This window comes from Mirounga angustirostris, unplaced genomic scaffold, assembly GCF_029215605.1.
Source record: "Mirounga angustirostris isolate CCGP_5_RB_7025 unplaced genomic scaffold, mMirAng1.0.hap1 SCAF_15, whole genome shotgun sequence".
In the NCBI taxonomy this organism is placed as follows: domain Eukaryota; kingdom Metazoa; phylum Chordata; class Mammalia; order Carnivora; family Phocidae; genus Mirounga; species Mirounga angustirostris.
In genome coordinates, this window is record NW_026991723.1 from 1147836 (window position 1) to 1160472 (window position 12637).

A 12637-nucleotide genomic window follows, 5' to 3' on the forward strand; every position below is an offset into this window, starting at 1 on the left:
GCAGCCATTGATGAAACTAGAGGGCATTATGTTAGGTGAAATAAGCCATACAGAGAAAGACAAATACTGTACGGCATCACTTATATGTGGAATCTTAAAAAAAAAAAAAAAAGTTGAACTCAGAAACAGAATAAAATGGTGATTGCAAAGGAGTAAGAGGTGGGGAAGTGGGGAGAAGTTGGTAAGAGGATATAAATATTCAGTTAGAAGATGAGTAAATTCTGAGAATTTAGTGTATAGCATGGTGACTATAGCTGATAAAACTGTATTGTATAAGTGAAATTTGCTCAGAGGGTAGACTTTAAGCTTTGCCACACACACACACAAAAAGGCAGATATGTGAGGTGATGGATATGATTGTGGGAATCCTTTGACAATGTATATGTATATCAAACCATCATGCTGAACACTTTATTTTATTTTAATTTTATTTTATTTTATATTAAAGATTTTTTTATTCATTCATGAGAGACAGAGAGAGAGAGAGAGCCAGAGGGAGAAGCAGGCTCCCGAGGAGCAGGGAGCCTGATGCGGGACTCGATCCCAGGACCCTGGGATCATGACCTGAGCCGAAGGCAGACGCTTAACCATCTGAGCCACCCAGGCGCCCCACACTGAACACTTTAAACATATTACAATTTTATGTGTCAATTTTACCTCAATAATGTCAGAAAAAATTATTTAAAATAAAACTACAAAAGAAAAGAAAAGAAAATTCCCTAGTAATCACTGGACTTGGGATAATGGTATCTCCCATTCCAACTATTCTTCAGGTTTTTAATTCAATATTTTCTCTAAGTTTAGAAAGGCTATGGGCCAAAGCTACTTTGTGGTTCTGCTCACAAAGAATCTATATTTACATATATAAGATTTTCTAAAGAGAGCTAGAACTTTTAATCTCTTCACAACTGAGATAAAACAGGATTATTTTTCTTTAAACATTTTTCTCTATAGTCTTAGCAATTTAATTTAAGGAAAGGCCTAATTCTTTTTTTTTAAGATTTTTATTTATTTATTGAGAAGGATAGTGATAGAGAGCATGAGAGGGGGAGAGTCAGAGGGAGAAGCAGACTCCCCGCTGAGCAGGGAGCCAGATGCGGGACTCGATCCCGGGACTCCAGGATCATGACCTGAGCCGAAGGCAGCTGCTTAACCAACTGAGCCACCCAGGCGCCCCAAGGCCTAATTCTTAAATCTATAACAATACTAACCTTCCCATTCAATTTTGCTGAATTCTTTGTGCTTCATATCTGAAATTTAACAATCTTTTAGTAAAATTGCAGTGTTATTTCTTTTACTACCTATGAAAGGCAGCATTTTTAGCAAAATGCCTTAAATGTGTTAATAAAAAAATTATCTTCTTAATTATTTTTTACTCTGAGTTCATTGAACTATGTGGGAATTAATCTTTTGGCCCTTACACATGCGGAACTCCTTAGGGTTCAGTGTGTGTTTTGTGCATGGAAGAACTAGAGAATTGGGCTTTTGGTTTATTTCTTCAATATTCACTTGAATTGCCTTTGCTTAGTTTTCAAAAAGTGGTTTCCTGGATCTCTATTCACTTGTATACTGCACCCTCACTTTCTCTTTGTGAATTTGGACAATTCATACCCCTACCCTGTCTTTGGTTTCCACAAGCTCTGGTCTAGGAAGCATTGTTGCTTAGCAACAGGAGAACGAGCTCCTCTTTTCTATGGCACACTACAAAAGAGCTGATCAGAACCTCCACACACTTACTCATCAAACAACCACAGATACAGTTTCTTATGCTATATTACCGATAGATGTATAATTTTGTCTATCTTCAAACTGCAGCAAGATAGAAAATTTTATGTTTTAAAATCAAATGTTTCCTTCTACATAACTTGTTTGACTCAATTTAAAAAAAAAACTTTTTGCTTGAAAAGATTCCTTTTCATTAAAAGAAGCTAAATCTTTTCTCCCTACATCTAAACCGAAGAAAGCAGACATGATTTTAAGCTGATTACAAAAACTCTTCCAGGATACATTTTCTTACCAAAGTTTGCTTCATATAAACAGCATTTTGAATAAACAAAGTAGTGACAAATTAGTCTTCATATATCTTATATCAAATTTAAATATACAGCAGAAGCCAGTTTGGGATTCGGAAATGCAGTACGTGATACTTTGTACTTTTCAAAAGCTTTTCAGAAACATCTTTAGGAAATGCTAAGTTAGGTTCGGAAGCAAAGGCAAAGTTTGGTATTTTCTCATTTAGGAATAAAATATCACAACATTGAGGACTCACTTGCCAAACAAACTGTTCTAAAAATCCCTGTTGCTAGGGAAGGACATAAAAAAGAAGGCTGAAGCCACTTGGAAAAAAATACTTGATTATCTAAAAAAATAATAAATTCAAGCTTAAATTTTATAAGATTTTAAAAGTCTTGGGACTTCTTGTGCTGGCCAAGATAGTGTAAGCACAATATAGCCTATTTCTCCCACTCATTACAATTAATTTCTGGACAAAATTATATATCAACTCCCTGTGGACTCTGAAAAGTAAATAATGACAGGAAAATTGGGGGCTGTGAATCAAAAATCAAGAAGAAACATCCTGTACAGGAATGAGTTTCCCAATATTTTTCAGTCTTCTAGCTTTGACATGAAAGTGGCTCCAGTCACAGAACTCACCCCAGTTGGCATGTACAGCAAGAATGCCAATAAAATCCCCATCTTTCTGGCCAGAGGACCAGGAAAATGGTTTTTCTGTGAGCCAAAGAGATTTCAGGGGGAGATCCCTGAGTGTTCTCTCTCTCCCCACCTCTCTCCCCTCAATAGGTAGGTAGGTAGGTAGGTATGTACATAGATAGACACATAGATAGAAATAGGTATAGGTATAGATTAGATTAGAGATGGTGATAAAGATAGAGAAATATCTTGCTCCTGTTTTTTTTTTTCTCAGCCCTGCTTGAGGGGGACCTCAGTCGTGGAACTATGCAAAAACAGGATGGGTAACAAAGGCTCCAAAAATTTCCTGCGATTCAAACAGTGTATGTTGGGTAATTATAGGGAAGAGAGCTAGAGAGAAGGAGCCCTCAATGCTGCACATGAACTGGTGCAAGTCCTGGGCTCAGACCTAAGCTGGACATACATGGACAGACGCAAAGATGTGAGTTAAAGCTTTGAAACCAGAGCTGTCACTGGAGCCACCATCCAGGAAAGTAGAGACATAATTTTCAGACTATCTACCTGGGTTAATTGCATACTTAAAATCAATATTCTCCAGAAAATTATAACATGTTGCAGAGTCTCACAACATAGTATTCAAAATGCCCAGGATATAATACAAAATTCCTGGATACACAAGGAACCAGGCATATATCACTTACTCACAAGGGAAAAGACAATCAACACATATCAAGTCAAAAATGATCCAGATGGTGGATTATCAGATAAAAACTTGAAAGCAGCTATTATAATTACAATATTATAAACCCTTAGGGTAAATAGGAAGAATTCTTGGCAGAGACATAAAAATTCCAAGTGGGAATTTTAGAACTGAAAAATATAATTTCTGAAATTTAAAAAAATGTAATAGGTGGGTTTCATAGCAGAATGGATGTAGCACAAGAAAGAACCATGAATTCAAGACAAGGGATCAATACAAATTAACCAATCTGAGAAACACAGAAAAAAAGATAAGACAAAATGAACAGAGCTTCCAGAATCTGTGAGACAATATCAAAAAGCCTAGCATTTAAGAAACAAAACAGATGAATATAGGGGAAGGGAAGGAAAAATAAAATAATTTAAAGACAGAGAGGAAGGAAAGCCATAAGAGACTCTTTTTTTTTTTTTAAAGATTTTTATTTATATATTTGACAGAGACACAGTGAGAGAGGGAACACAAGCAGGGGGAGTGGGAGAGGGAGAAGCAGGCTCCCCACAGAGCAGGGAGCCTGATGTGGGGCTCGATTCCAGGACCCTGGAATCATGACTTGAGCCAAAGGCAGCCGCTTAACAACTGAGCCACCCAGGCGCCCCACCATAAGAGACTCTTAACTCTAGGGAACAAACTAAGGGTTACTGGAGGGGGGGTTGGTGGGGGGATGGGGTAACTGAATGATGGACATTAAGGAGGACACTTGATGTAATGAGCACTGGGTGTTATATGCAACTGATGAATCACTAAATTCTATCCCTGAAACTAATACCATACTATATGTGAACTAACTTGAATTTAAATAAAATCTTGGAAGAAAAAGAAGTCTAATATTTTTGTCATTGAGTCTCAGAAAGATGGCGGGGGGGGGGCAGACTGGTGAAGAAAAAAATATTTTGAAGAAAAAATTGCTGAAAACGTAAAATCTGGTGAACAAAATAAATGTACAGGTTCAAGAGACTCAGCAAAATCCAACAAAATGCCCAGTATGTTCATAATCTAATTGATAAAAACCAAAGATAAAAAATCTTGAATGTAACCAGAAAAACAAAACAACATATTCAATACAGGGGTATCTAGTAAAAAATCAGGTAGGATAGAACACAGTGAAACAATATCTTTAGAGTATTAGTAGAAAAGCATCATCAACCCAGAATTTTATATGCAGTGAAAATATATTCTGGGAGTGTGGTGGTTCTAAAAATACATCCACAGATCCCTTGACTTGGAGCCTAATTCCCATCCCCTTGGGAGTGACCCAGTACTAGTGATTCACATCTAATGAATATTATATGGTAGAAGTGACACTTTGTGACTGTGAAGTGTCAGGTACCGCCCTTTAGCTGGCAGTAGTACCCCAAGGTCATGGTTCAAGTTTTAGTTACCACAGCATATTAACTAAGTAACTGCATAAAGTACAGGCTTGCTGCAAACTGCTCTAGCTCCTCATGAAACCACTTAAAAGCATAAAGTTGAACAAAACCCAAAATAGCTGCACTAATGCTTCAGTGAAGCTCGATTTTAAACTAAGTAACCTTTTTCCTCTCTTCTGCAAACCTCTCCATCTCCCTTCTTAGCCTTTTGTTTCAGGAACCTGGTACCACCTGGAGACAGGATGAATGAGGCTGGCAGCAAGTATACAATTCCTGTCAAAACTAGCTAGACTCTGTACTTCCCTATAAAACCCCTTAGCCCCTTCCTCCAGGCAGGCTTGCAATTTTAAAGGCCTTCACCTACTACAGCCTCTTTTGCCTGGCAAAGCAATAAAGCTATTGTTCCTCTTCATCCCAAACTCTGTCTTTGTGTTGTATTTTGGCTCCAAAGTACCGAGGTCAGTTTTTGACAATGCTCAGTCCACCAGTCACTGTGTAAATAACAGAGGGCATCATGCTCAGTGACCAGTGATGCCACTTCTTGCAGAGTCTGTTGGGGACCGGTCACTGCACATCTCTGTTCGTGCACAGACAGCAGAGCATGTAGCTGTGTTGCCTCCTTGTCTCCAGTGATAAATCCACATGATAGTTTACAAAGTGGACCAGTGAAAAAGCGGGAATTGGAATCCAGCATAAATGGGGTCATCGAAGAAGTACCTTGCTGTGGCACTGCTGCATTGCAGACGCTCTGATGTGCAGCCAGAAGGATCCAGTCAAGGTGGGGTTATCAAATGTGTCAGGAAAGTGGTGTGACCAAAAGGGGGAAGATGTCCCAGAGGAAGGGGCACCAGCAAAAACACAGTCAAGGCACTTGGAGAGATTTCAGGACATTAAAAGCACAAAGGAGAAAACGTTGAAAGCTGATCCAGACTTAGAAAAGATTATGACAAGTTGTCATATAAGTTACACAACTTATGAAAAAGGCAAGTACTGCTCAAAAGACTCTTGATACACTTTTTACAAAGACGAAAAGCACTTTAATTCTCTGTGTTGCTAATGATTGCAATTGCAGGGTACAAAATAAATATTAATTTTTATTATTTTGTTCATTCCTTTATACATTTATAACTGACTGTATATAGTGTTTTGATGAAAATTTCTAGAAGTCACAGAAAACCATAATTTCACTCATTGATAAAAGATTGTACAACACAGTTTTAGCATACCTGCCTGGTCATTTTTACAGTTTCATACTGCTGTACAAAGCAAAGACTGTCTGCTTCATGTTGGTACACTCTGCGTGCTAGAAGTCTAAACAATTCTCTGGAGGATGTGGCTATTTTCGTTTCATCAGGCGATCACTGGGTTAGCCTCACACCACACAAACCTGTCTTGCCCTCTCTCGGTGATGGTTGCAATGTCACTTAATTTTCAAAGTGCTGCTCCTTTGCCTCACATGTGCAGCTCTGGGCTAAGCGTGGACATGTGTCTGCTCATACACAGAATTGGGGAGCCCCTTTCCAGCTCTCTCCTCTCCAGGATGTCCCCCAGACTCTCTGGCTCCCAAGGACCATTTTCCCTGGTGGTCTGGCTAGAAAGATGGAGTTTCCTCTCTGATTATTACCTGCCAACATGCCCCATGATTTTGCCAAAAGGAACAGCTCTCAGGCAAAAATAAGAGAAACAGAAAAAAATAAGCATACATTTCCTCCACATTCTTCAGACCACAAGGTCATTTCTTCCTGCCTCCAGGCTAAAGAGACAGGCTTTTTCTCAGGGTTGACCTTACAGCTATCTCTTTGGCCTCTGTAGTGCTTCTCCATGACTAGGGTAAAGTTCAGGGCCGGACTGAGAAAGAAAAAAAATTAGGCAAAAAACAGGGATGCTGACACACTCTCTGACTTACAGGGGCCCCATTACCAGACTTTTTAAAGAAAGTTCCAGACTATTTTCCTATCAATAGTGTGAGAGTCCCAGTTCCTCCACACCCTCATCAGCACTTGGTAATAAGCACTCTTAATTTTAGCCATTCTAATAGGTGTGTAGTAGGATCTCATTGTGGTTTTTAAAAAGTTTTATTGAGACATAATTCACATATGATTCATCCATTTAAAGCTTGCAATTTAATGGTGTGGTACATTACAGCAGTAACTTTTTAAAATTGTGGTATGGTAAAATACATCTTATATACCATTTTTTCATTTAACCATTTTTAAGTGTACAGTTGGCTAGCTTTAATTACATTCATGATGCGTGCAGCTATCACCACTGTCTGCTTCCAAAACTTTCATCACCCCAAACAGACACCATACCATTAAGCAATAACTTCCAATTCCTCCATTTCTCCAGCCCCTGGTAACCTCTGATCTAATTTCTACATTTGATTATTCTTTATACTTCATATAAGAGGAATTTAAACTCCCCTTTTGTGCCTCCCTACTTTCACTAGCATAATGTTTTCCAGGTTCATCTGAATTGTAGTGCATTTCCATACTTTATTTCTTTTTATAGCAGAATAATATTCCATTGTATTTATTTACCACGTTTTATCAGTCCATTCATGTGTTGATGGACATTTGTGTTGTTTCCACCTTTTAGCTCTTGTGGATGCTGCTGCTGTGAACACTGGCATATCTGTTTGAGTTCATGCTTTGAATTCCTTTGGGTAAATATATAGGAGTGGAATGCTGAGTCATATGGTAATTCTATTTTTACTTTTTTAAGGAACCAACAAACTGTCTTCCATCGTGGCTGCAACATTTTATATTCCCATCAGGTATATATGAGAGTTCCAATTTCCCTACATTCACAACAACATGCAATATTTTCCATTTTTAAAAATTGTAGCCATTCTAGTATGGTTATCTCAGTGTGGTTTTGGATTGCATTTCTATAATGACAAGTGATATGGAATATCTTTTCATGCTTATTTTCCATTTGTACATCTTTGGAGAAAATCTAGTCAAATCCTTCACTTTTGAATTGTGTTTGGGTTTTTTGTTGTTGAGTTGTAGGAAGGTTATTTTTTTTTTAGTTTTTATTTACATTCCAGTTAGTTCACATACAGTGTAATATTAGTTTTGGGTGTACAATACAGTAATTTAACACTTCCATACATCACCTGGGGCTCATCACCAGTACACTCCTTAATCCCCATCACCTATTTCTCCCACGCCCCCGCCACCTCTCCTCTGGTAACCATCAATGTGTTCTCTATAGTTAAGGGTCTGTTTCTTGGTTGGTCTCTTTTTTTCCTTTGCTTTTTGTTTTGTTCCTTAAATTCCACATATGAGTGAAATCATATGGTATGTGTTTTTCTCTGACTTATTTCACTTAGAATAATACTCTGTAGCTCCAACTGTGTCATTGCAAATGGCAAGATTTCATTCTTTTGATGGCTTTGTGCAGTGGCAGTATCGTAGCCAATGAGGTTTGTCCGAGGCGCAATTATTGCTAATTGAAAACTTTTGATGGCTGAGTAATATTCCATTATAGCGCATGTGCACACACACACACACACATCACATTTTTATCCGTTCATCAGTGGATGGACATGGGCTGTTTCCATAGTTTGGCTATTGTAGATAATGCTGCTATAAATATCAGGGTGCATGTACTCCTTCGAATCAGTATTTTTATATCCTTTGGGTAAATACCTAGTAGTACAATGGCTGGATTGTAGGGTAGTTGCATTTTTAACTTTTTGAGGAACCTCCATACTCTTTTCCAGAGTGGCTGCACCAATTTGCATTCCTGCCAACAGTACACGAGAATTCCCTTTTCTCCATATCTTCACCTATACCTGTTGTTTCTTGTGTTGTTGATTTTAGCCATTCTGACAGGTGTGAGGTGTTATCTCATAGTGGTTTTGATTTGTATTTCCCTGATGATCAGTGATATTGAGCATCTTTTCACCTGTCTGTTGGCCATATATATGTCTTCTTTGGAAAAATGTTTATTCATGTCTTCTGCCCATTTCTTAACTGGATTATTTATTTTGGGGGTGTTGAGTTTGGTAAGTTCTTTATAGATTTTGGATACTAAACCTTTATCAGATATGTCATTTGCAAATATCTTCTCCCATTTACCAGGTTGCCTTTTAGTTTTGTTGATTGTTTTCTTCATTGTGCAGAAGCTTTTTATTTTGATGTAGTCCCAATAGTTTATTTTTGCTTTTGTTTCCCCTGCCTCCACAGATGTATCCAGTAAGAAGTTGCTATGGCTAATGTCAAAGAAGTTACTGCCTGTGTCCTCTTCTAGGATATTTATGGTCTCATGTCTCACATTTAGGTCTTTAATCCATTTTGAATTTATTTTTGTATATGGTGTAAGAAAGTGGTCCAGCTTCATTCTTTTGCATGTTGCTGTCCTGTTTTCCCAGCACAATTTGTTGAGGAGACTGACTTTATCCCATTGGATTTTCTTTCCTCCTTTGTCAAAGATTAATTGACCATATAGTTGTGGGTTCATTTCTGGGTTTTTTATTCTCTTCCATTGACCTATTGTCTGTTTTTGTGCCATTACCATACTGTCTTGATCGCTACAGCTTTGTAATATAACTAACTGTAAGTCTGGAATTGTGATGCCTCCAGCTTTGCTTTTCTTTTTCAAGATTGCTTTGGCTATTCAGGGTCTTTTGTGGTTCCATACACATTTTAGGATTGTTTGTTCTAGTTCTGTGAAAAATGCTGTTGGTATTTTGATAGGGATTGCATTAAATGTGTAGATTGTTTTGGGTGGTATAGATATATATTTTTAAAGATTTATTTATTTACTTATTTGACAGAGAAAGACAGCACAAGCAGGGGGAGCAGCAGGCATCTGTTCCTCCCTTAAACCACATCTCCACACTTCCTACCTTCTTTGATGTGGCCTCTTCTCTCCCTTTAGTTGTGGAGTTTGTTTTGTCAGACTTCAGCTGGATTTCTGGGTTATTTAGGATGATTTGATAGTTATCTAGTTATCTTAGTGTGAGGAGGCAAGCCTGGGGTCATCCTACTACATCACCATCTTCCTCTGCTGAGACCACTCTTGTTTTTCCTAATTTTCTAATTTCTCTTCTTTCTTTCTTTTTCTTTTTCTGTCCTTCTTTCTTTCCCTTCCTTCCTCTTTCTTTCTTTCTTTCTTTCTTTCTTTCTTTCTTTCTTTCTTTCTCTCCTTCCTTCCTTCCTTCCTTCCTTCCTTCCTTCCTTCCTTCCTTCCTTCCTTTCTTTCTTTCTTTCTTTCTTTCTTTCTTTCTTTCTTTCTTTCTTTCTTTCTTTCTTTCTTTCTTTCTTTCTTTCTTTCTTTCTTTCTTTCAGTAGGCTCCATACCCACTGAAGAGCCCAATGCGGGGCTTGAATTCATGAGTGTGAGATTAAGACCTTAGCTGAGATCAAGAGTTGGACCCTTAACCAATCGAGCCACCCAGGTGCCCCTCAATTTTCTAATTTCATAATACTACTCTTGCTGTGTCCCATAAGTAATGGTGTGTTGTGTTTTCAATTATATTAATCTTTAAGTATCTCTTAATTTCCCTTGTGATTTCTTCTTTGATCCATTGGTTGCTGACAAGTGTGTTGTTATATTTCCACAATTTTGTGAATTTTCCAGTTTTCCTTATATTATTGATTTCTATCTCTAACCTGTTGCAGTTGGAGAAGATATTTTGCATGATATTTATCTTTTAAAATCTACTGAGACTTAATTTATGCCCTAATATACAGTCTGTCCTGGAAAATGTCTCAAGTGCGCTTGAGAAGAATGTGTATACTGTTGTTGTTGGGTGGAGTATTCTGTGTCTGTTAGATCTATTTGATATATTGTATTAAGTCCTCTATTTTCTTACTTATCTTCTGTCTGGTTATTCTGTCCATTATTGTGAATGGGATATTGCAGTCTTTGCTCGTTACTGTAGAACTCTCTATTTCTCCTTTCATTTCTGTGAATTTTTTCTTCAAATATATTGATGATCTCTTATTAGGTACATAAATGTTTATATTAGTATATCTTCTTGCTTTTTGAACCTTTTATTAGCATATAATGTTTGTTTTTGTCTTGTCTTTATTATTTTTTTTCCATGGTGAAAATGCTTCTATTATTTTTATTTAAATTTTACTTAGCATACATTCCAATACTAGATTCTGGAGTAGAATTCAGTGATTCATCACTTACACGTGCTCATCAGAACAAGTGCCCTCCTTAATATCCTTCACCCATCTAGCCCATCCCCCCTTCCATCAACCCTCAGTTTGTTCTCTATTGTTAAGAGTCTCTTATGGTTTATTTTCCTCTCTCCTTCCCCCCACCCTCCCCATATGTTCATCTGTTTTCTTTCTTAAATTCCACATATGAGCAAGATAGTATGGTATTTGTCTTTCTCTGACTGACTTATTTCACTTAACATAATACTCTCTAGCTCCATCCATGTCATTGCAAATGGCAAGATTTCATTCTTTTTTATGACTGAGTAAAACTCTGTTGTGTATATATATTGCATCTTTTTTTTTTTACCCATTCATCACTTGATGACGTTTGGGCTCTTTCCATAATTTGGTTATTGTTGATAATTTTTTTTTATAAACACTGGGGTGCATGTGTACCTTGGAATCAGTATTTTTGTATCCTTTGGGTAAATACCCAGTAGTGCAATTTGTGGGTAGTTCTATTTTTAACTTTTTGAGGAATCTCCATAGTGTTCTTCAGAGTAGCTGCACCAGTTTGCATTCCCACCAACAGTGTAAGAAGGTTCTCTTTCTCCACATCCTTGCCAACACATGTTGTTTCTTGTGCTGTTACTTTTAGCCATTCTGGGGGCACCTGGGTGGCTCAGTCAGTTGAGCATCTGCTTTCAGCTCAGCTCATGATCTTGAGGGCCTGGGATTGAGCCCCACATTGGGCTCCCTGCTTAGCGGGGAGTCTGCTTCTCTCTCTCCCTCTGCTCCTTCCCCCTGCTCATTCTCTCTCTCAAATAAATAAATAAATAAATAAATAAATAAATAAATAAATAAATCTTTAAAAAATTTTTAGCCATTCTGATAGGTGTGAGGTGGTATCTTATCATTATTTTGATTTGTATTTCCCCGAAGATAAATGATGTTGAGCATCTTTTCATGTGTCTGTTAGCCGTCCAGCTGTCTTCTTTGGAAAAGTGTCTATTCATGTCTTCTGCCCATTTCTTAACTGGATTATTTGTTTTTTGGGGTGTTGAGTTTGATAAGTTCTTTATAGATTTTGGATACTAACCCTTTATCAGATATGTCATTTGCAAATATCTTCTCCTGTTCCATAGGCTGCCTTTTAGTTTTGTTGATTGTTTCCTTCACTGCGCGGAAGATTTTAACTTGATGAAGTCCCAATAGTTCTTTTTTGCTTTTGTTTCCCTTGCCTCTGATAATGTGTCTAGTAAGAAGTTGTTATGGCCAAGGCCAAAGTAGTTTCTGCCTGTGTTCTCCTCTAGGATTTTGATGGTTTCCTTTCTCACATTTAGGTCTTTCATCCATTTTGAATTTATTTTTGTGTATGGTATAAGAAAGTGGTCCAGTTTCATTCTGTTGCATGTCGCTGTCCAGTTTGCCCAACACCATTTGTTGAAGAGACTGTCTTTTTCTATACACCAATGATGAAGCAGCAGAAAAAGAAATCAAGGAATTAATCCCATTTGCAATTATACCAAAATCAATGAGATACCTAGGAATAAACCTAACTAAAGAGGTAAAAGATCTGTATTCTGAAAACTATAGAACACTTATGAAAGAAATTGAAGAGGACACAAAGAAATGAGAAGCATTCCATGCTCATGGATTGGAAATAAACATCATTAAAATGTCTAAACTACCCAAAGCAATCTACACATTTAATGCAATCCCTATCAAAATAA

At 37.5% G+C, this 12637-nt stretch overlaps 1 pseudogene; it reads left to right on the forward strand.

The window, feature by feature from the left end:
• Positions 1 to 8175: 8175 nt before the first annotated feature.
• Positions 8176 to 8327, forward strand: LOC123850377 (U4 spliceosomal RNA; annotated as a pseudogene).
• The last annotated feature ends 4310 nt before the right edge of the window (positions 8328 to 12637 follow it).